Raw genomic sequence first — 8,147 nt, 5'->3', positions numbered from 1 at the left:
TAGTACTACCACTACTACTACTGCTATTACTACTACTACTAATGCTATTTTCTAGTACTACTGCTATTACTACTTCTCTTTTCACTACTACAACTACTACTGCTACTGCTGGAACTAATACTACTACTAGTATTACTAATGCTGGTACTGTTGCTGTTAATACTACTGCTACTACTGCTAACACTACTACTGCTACTACAACTACCACTACTACTACTAACACTTCTACTATGGCGACTACTACTACTGCTACTACAACGTCTACTACTAATACTGCTACTACTACTACTTCTACTACTACTATTGCTACTACTACCACAAACACTGCTTTTACTACTACTACTTATAATACTACTACTACTACTACTGCTGCAACTACTATTACTATTACTACTACTGCTACTACTGCTACTACTGCTACTACAACTACAACGCTACTAATACTGATACTACTAACACTACTACTACTGCTGCTACTACTGCTACTACTAGTACTGCTACTAATACTAACACTACCACTACTAATGTTGCTACTACCACTACTACTGATACTACTACTGCCACTACTACTACTGCTACTATTACTACTAATGCTACTGTTACTACTGCTATTGCTGCTACTACTACTACTGCTGCTACTACTTCTGCTGTTAATTATATTACTATTACTGCCACTGCAACTACCTCTACTACTTCTACTATTAATGTCACAACTGCTACTGCTAATGCTACTAATGCTACTGCTACTGATGCTGCTACCGCTGCTGCTGCTACTACTACTACTATTACTATTACTTATACTAATACTACTACTGCTACAACTACTTCTGCTCCTACTACTACTACTACTACTACTGCTATTACTACTACTACAGCTGCTACTACTGCTACTTCTACTACTACTACTGCTACTACTACTACCGCTATTACTACTACTATTACTGCTACTACTACTACTACTACTACTACTACTACTACTACTACTACTACTGCAATTACTACTACTACTACAACTCCTACCACTGCAACTACCTCTACTACTTCTACTACTAATGCTACAACTGCTACTGCTAATGCTACTAATGCTACTGCTACTGATGCTGCTGCGGCTACCGCTGCTGCTACTACTACTACTACTATTACTTATACTAATACTACTACAACTACTTCTGCTCCTACTACTACTATTACTTCTACTAATACTGCTACTGTTACTACTACTACTACAACTAACCTTCTAAGACCTCTACTACTACTGCTTTTACTGCTTCTGCTCCTACTACTACTACTACTGCTATTACTACTACTACAGCTGCTACTACTGCTACTTCTACTGCTACTACTGCTACTACTACTACCGTTATTACTACTACTACTGCTACTACTACTACTACTTCTACTAGTACTACTACTACTGCTACTGCAATTACTACTACTACTACAACTACTTCAACTTCTATTGCTACAACTACTGCTACTACTTATTCTACTACAACTGCTTCTACTACCACTTCTCCTACCACTACTACTACAATTATCACTACTTCTACTAATACTGATACTTGTATTACTATTACAACTACTACTATACTACTACCTCTACTTCTACTGCATTTACTACTGCTGCTTTTACTACTACTGATGCTACTACTACTATTTTCTTTACTTCTACTGCTACTAGTAATGCTACTACTACTACGACTGCTAATACTACTGCTGCCACTGCTACTACAACTACTTCTACAACCACTACAACTACTGTACTACTACTACTGCTGCAACTGGTACTACAACTACTACAACTACTATTAATGCTGCTTCTTCTGCATATTACTTCTACTACTACTACTGCTACTACTGCTACTACTGCTACTACTACTACTGCTACTACTACTACTGCTACTTCTACTACTGCTACTTCTACTACTACTACCACTACTTCTACTGCTACTACTACTACTGCTACTACTACTACTGCTACTTCTACTACTACTACCACTACTTCTACTGCTACTACTACTGCTACTACTACATCTACTACTAATAATAATAATACTACAACTACTGCTACTACTGCTGCTGCCATTACTACTACGACTACTTATTCTGCTACTGCTACTGCTATTAATACTACTACTACTGTTACTACTACTACTGCTGCTACTGCTACAACTACTACTACTACTGCTGCTACTGCTACCACTACTGCTGTGACTATTATTGCTGCGTGGTTGGGTGTGGGTTGGGGGGTGCCTAATCTATGATACATAACCTACTAATACTACTACAGCTACTATGACTACTACCACTACTACTGCTACTACTACAGTAATCTATGATAAATGACTTTAGATTTGGCAGATTAATAAAGTAATCTATATGATTATTGAAATAGTCTTACAATCTGATTAATAAAGTAGCCTATCTATCAGATTAATAAAGTAGCCTATCTAACAGATTAATAAAGTAGCCTATCTATCAGATTAATAAAGTAGCCTATCTATCAGATTAATAAAGTAGCCTATCTAACAGATTAATAAAGTAGCCTATCTATCAGATTAATAAAGTAGCCTATCTATCAGATTAATAAAGTAGCCTATCTATCAGATTAATAAAGTACCCTATCTAACAGATTAATAAAGTACCCTATCTAACAGATTAATAAAGTAGCCTATCTATCAGATTAATAAAGTAGCCTATCTATCAGATTAATAAAGTAGCCTATCTATCAGATTAATAAAGTAGCCTATCTATCAGATTAATAAAGTACCCTATCTATCAGATTAATAAAGTAGCCTATCTATCAGATTAATAAAGTAGCCTATCTAACAGATTAATAAAGTAGCCTATCTATCAGATTAATAAAGTAGCCTATCTATCAGATTAATAAAGTAGCCTATCTATCAGATTAATAAAGTAGCCTATCTATCTGATAAATAAAGTAGCCTATCTATCAGATTAATAAAGTAGCCTATCTATCTGATTAATAAAGTAGCCTATCTTTCTGATTAATAAAATAGTCTATCGACTGCTACTTCTATTACTACTACTACTACTACTGCTACTACTATTAGAGCCGATCTATCAGATTAATAAAGTCGCCTATCTATCAGATTAATAAAGCAGTCTATCTATTGATGTAAACAGAATAGCAACATGCAGTATGTGACGTAGCTAACAGAAGGAAACTTAACGGACATTATAATGCATTGTGGAATTACATGAACCTCTAACTTCATTTTAATGGGGCGAAATGTGATACTGCTACTGAAAATTATTGGGCCAATTAGACTACTTCACATTCTGTTCTTAATGATTTAAAATCCGAAACAGATTGGCCTGGATTAAACACTCATCTAAGTAAGTATTCTATACATATATATATATGGCTATATTTATATATATATATATATATATATATGACAGATTTACAGTAGTTACAGATTTAGATTTTACAGTAGTAGTCAGAAATCAAATAATACTCGATTAACAGAAAACTGAGCTATAATAAAAATAATATATGCCATTTAGCAGACGCTTTTATCCAAAGCGACTTACAGTCATGTGTGCATACATTCTACGTATGGGTGGTCCCGGGGATCGAACCCACTACCCTGGCGTTACAAGCGCCATGCTCTACCAACTGAGCTACAGAAGGACCAGGAGCTAATACAGATATGTCCAATGTACAGTGTGAATTGGCTCTAAGGGCTTGATGAAATCCTCATGACGGAAGTTCAGCTCTATAGCACCATTGGCAGTGTTAACCATGAATGCGGGAACATTGCCTTCAAATTTCAATCCCGCTATAGCACCAAACTTCCACGGTAGGAATTGAATCGAGCCCTACTGTAAAGTTACTATTCAAGGCTTAGAGAGGGAAGAGATTTAACTTTAAGGGTTTTATGGTTATAGAGTGAATGTGTTCACAGTAGAATATAAAAGAGAGAAGAGGGGGGTGTCAGTAGGGTGGGAGGGATGAGAGAGGGAGGAGAAGAGAGGGAGGAGAAGAGAGGGGGAGTGTCAGTAGGGTGGGAGGGATGAGAGAGGGAGGAGAAGAGAGGGAGTCAGTAGGGTGGGAGGGATGAGAGAGGGAGGAGAAGAGAGGGGGAGTGTCAGTAGGGTGGGAGGGATGAGAGAGGGAGGAGAAGAGAGGGAGGAGAAGAGAGGGGGAGTGTCAGTAGGGTGGGAGGGATGAGAGAGGGAGGAGAAGAGAGGGAGTGTCAGTAGGGTGGGAGGGATGAGAGAGGGAGGAGAAGAGGGGGAGTCAGTAGGGTGGGAGGGATGAGAGAGAGGAGAAGAGAGGGGGAGTGTCAGTAGGGTGGGAGGGATGAGAGAGGGAGTGTCAGTAGGGTGGGAGGGATGAGAGAGGGAGGAGAAGAGAGGGGGAGTGTCGTAGGGTGGGAGGGATGAGAGAGGGAGGAGAAGAGAGGGAGGAGAAGAGAGGGGGAGTGTCAGTAGGGTGGGAGGGATGAGAGAGGGAGGAGAAGAGAGGGGGGAGAAGAGAGGGAGGAGAAGAGAGGGGGAGTGTCAGTAGGGTGGGAGGGATGAGAGAGGGAGGAGAAGAGAGGGGGAGTGTCAGTAGGGTGGGAGGGATGAGAGAGGGAGGAGAAGAGAGGGGGTGTCAGTAAGGTGGGAGGGATGAGAGAGGGAGAAGAGGGGGAGTGTCAGTAGGGTGGGAGGGATGAGAGAGGGAGGAGAAGAGGGGGAGTGTCAGTAGGGTGGGAGGGATGAGAGAGGGAGGAGAAGAGAGGGGGTGTCAGCAGGGTGGGAGGGATGAGAGAGGGAGGAGAAGAGAGGGGGTGCCAGCAAGGTGGGAGGGATGAGAGAGGGAGGAGAAGAAGGGGATGTCAGCAGGGTGGGAGGGATGAGAGAGGGAGGAGAAGAAGGGGATGCCAGCAGGGTGGGGGGTGAGAGAGGGAGGAGAAGAAGGGGGTGCCAGTAGGGTGGGAAGGAGGAGAAGAGAGGGGTGCCAGCAGGGTGGGAAGGAGGAGAAGAGAGGGGGTGTCAGCAGGGTGGGAGGGATGAGAGAGGGAGGAGAAGAGAGGGGGTGTCAGTAGGGTGGGTGGGATGAGTGAGGGAGGAGAAGAGAGGGGGTGCCAGCAAGGTGGGAGGGATGAGAGAGGGAGGAGAAGAAGGGGATGCCAGTAGGGTGGGAGGGATGATTCCTGATTCTGCCTCCTCAACCCTCCTCTCCTCCCTTTCTGCATCCTTTGACTCTCTATGTCCCCTATCCTCCAGGCCGGCTCGGTCCTCCCCTCCCGCCCCGTGGCTCGACGACTCATTGCGAGCTCACAGAACAGGGCTCCGGGCAGCCGAGCGGAAATGGAGGAAAACTCGCCTCCCTGCGGACCTGGCATCCTTTCACTCCCTCCTCTCTACATTTTCCTCTTCTGTCTCTGCTGCTAAAGCCATTTTCTACCACTCTAAATTCCAAGCATCTGCCTCTAACCCTAGGAAGCTCTTTGCCACCTTCTCCTCCCTCCTGAATCCTCCTCCCCCTTCCCCCCCCTCTTCCCTCTCTGCAGATGACTTCGTCAACCATTTTGAAAAGAAGGTCGACGACATCCGATCCTCGTTTGCTAAGTCAAACGGCACCGCTGGTTCTGCTCACACTGCCCTACCCTGTGCTCTGACCTCTTTCTCCCCTCTCTCTCCAGATGAAATCTCGCGTCTTGTGACGACCGGCCGCCCAACAACCTGCCCGCTTGACCCTATCCCCTCCTCTCTTCTCCAGACCATTTCTGGAGACCTTCTCCCCTACCTCACCTCGCTCATCAACTCATCCCTGACCGCTGGCTACGTCCCTTCCGTCTTCAAGAGAGCGAGAGTTGCACCCCTTCTGAAAAAACCTACACTCGATCCCTCCGATGTCAACAACTACAGACCAGTATCCCTTCTTTCTTTTCTCTCCAAAACTCTTGAACGTGCCGTCCTTGGCCAGCTCTCCCGCTATCTCTCTCTGAATGACCTTCTTGATCCAAATCAGTCAGGTTTCAAGACTAGTCATTCAACTGAGACTGCTCTTCTCTGTATCACGGAGGCGCTCCGCACTGCTAAAGCTAACTCTCTCTCCTCTGCTCTCATCCTTCTAGACCTATCGGTTGCCTTCGATACTGTGAACCATCAGATCCTCCTCTCCACCCTCTCCGAGTTGGGCATCTCCGGCGCGGCCCACGCTTGGATTGCGTCCTACCTGACAGGTCGCTCCTACCAGGTGGCGTGGCGAGAATCTGTCTCCTCACCACGCACTCTCACCACTGGTGTCCCCCAGGGCTCTGTTCTAGGCCCTCTCCTATTCTCGCTATACACCAAGTCACTTGGCTCTGTCATAACCTCACATGGTCTCTCCTATCATTGCTATGCAGACGACACACAATTAATCTTCTCCTTTCCCCCTTCTGATGACCAGGTGGCGAATCGCATCTCTGCATGTCTGACAGACATATCAGTGTGGATGACGGATCACCACCTCAAGCTGAACCTCGGCAAGACGGAGCTGCTCTTCCTCCCGGGGAAGGACTGCCCGTTCCATGATCTCGCCATCACGGTTGACAACTCCATTGTGTCCTCCTCCCAGAGCGCTAAGAACCTTGGCGTGATCCTGGACAACACCCTGTCGTTCTCAACTAACATCAAGGCGGTGGCCCGTTCCTGTAGGTTCATGCTCTACAACATCCGCAGAGTACCACCCTGCCTCACACAGGAAGCGGCGCAGGTCCTAATCCAGGCACTTGTCATCTCCCGTCTGGATTACTGCAACTCGCTGTTGGCTGGGCTCCCTGCCTGTGCCATTAAACCCCTACAACTCATCCAGAACGCCGCAGCCCGTCTGGTGTTCAACCTTCCCAAGTTCTCTCACGTCACCCCGCTCCTCCGCTCTCTCCACTGGCTTCCAGTTGAAGCTCGCATCCGCTACAAGACCATGGTGCTTGCCTACGGAGCTGTGAGGGGAACGGCACCTCAGTACCTCCAGGCTCTGATCAGGCCCTACACCCAAACAAGGGCACTGCGTTCATCCACCTCTGGCCTGCTCGCCTCCCTACCACTGAGGAAGTGCAGTTCCCGCTCAGCCCAGTCAAAACTGTTCGCTGCTCTGGCCCCCCAATGGTGGAACAAACTCCCTCACGACGCCAGGACAGCGGAGTCAATCACCACCTTCCGGAGACACCTGAAACCCCACCTCTTTAAGGAATACCTAGGATAGGATAAGTAATCCTTTTCACCCCCCCTTTAAGATTTAGATGCACTATTGTAAAGTGACTGCTCTACTGGATGTCATAAGGTGAATGCACCAATTTGTAAGTCGCTCTGGATAAGAGCGTCTGCTAAATGACTTAAATGTAAATGTAAATGTAGAGAGGGAGGAGAAGAAGGGGATGCCAGTAGGGTGGGAGGGATGAGAGAGGGAGGAGAAGAAGGGGATGCCAGTAGGGTGGGAGGGATGAGAGAGGGAGGAGAAGAAGGGGGTGCCAGCAGGGTGGGGGGGATGAGAGAGGGAGGAGAAGAAGGGGATGCCAGCAGGGTGGGAGGGGTGAGAGAGGGAGGAGAAGAAGGGGGTGCCAGTAGGGTGGGAAGGAAGAGAAGAGAGGGGGTGCCAGGTGTGGGCTGGGGCCCCCAGGGTGGCACTGATGACAATGAGGGGATCCAAGTGCCAAATGGTCTCTCCCTCCCTTCTCTCTCCAACCCTCACAATTCAATCCAATCAGATTCAAAGGGCTTTATTTGCATGGGAAACATATGTTTACATTGCCAAAGCAACAGAAGTGAAATAAACAGTAAAAAAGGATCAGTAAACATTACACTCACAAAGTTCCAAAATAATAAAGATTTGTCTATATACAGTGTTGTAACGATGTGCAAATAGTTAAAGTACAAAAGAGAAAATAAATAAACATAAATATGGGTTGCATTTACAATGGTGTTTGTTCTTCCCTGGTTGCTCTTTTCTTGTGGCAACAGGTCACAAATCTTGTTGCTGTGATTCCTCTCTCCCTCTCTCTCCCTCCCTCTCTCCCAGTCTTCCCTCCCTCTCTCCCAGTCTTCCCTCCCTCTCTCCCACTCTTCCATCCTTCCATTCCCCACAACCCTAACCATAACCCCAACCCTACTTACCTTCCCTAAACCTAGCCCTAACCCTACTTAAC

The sequence above is a fragment of the Oncorhynchus gorbuscha genome, linkage group LG15, assembly GCF_021184085.1.
Source record: "Oncorhynchus gorbuscha isolate QuinsamMale2020 ecotype Even-year linkage group LG15, OgorEven_v1.0, whole genome shotgun sequence".
NCBI lineage: Eukaryota > Metazoa > Chordata > Actinopteri > Salmoniformes > Salmonidae > Oncorhynchus > Oncorhynchus gorbuscha.
Note: the sequence above shows the minus strand (reverse complement) of the source record.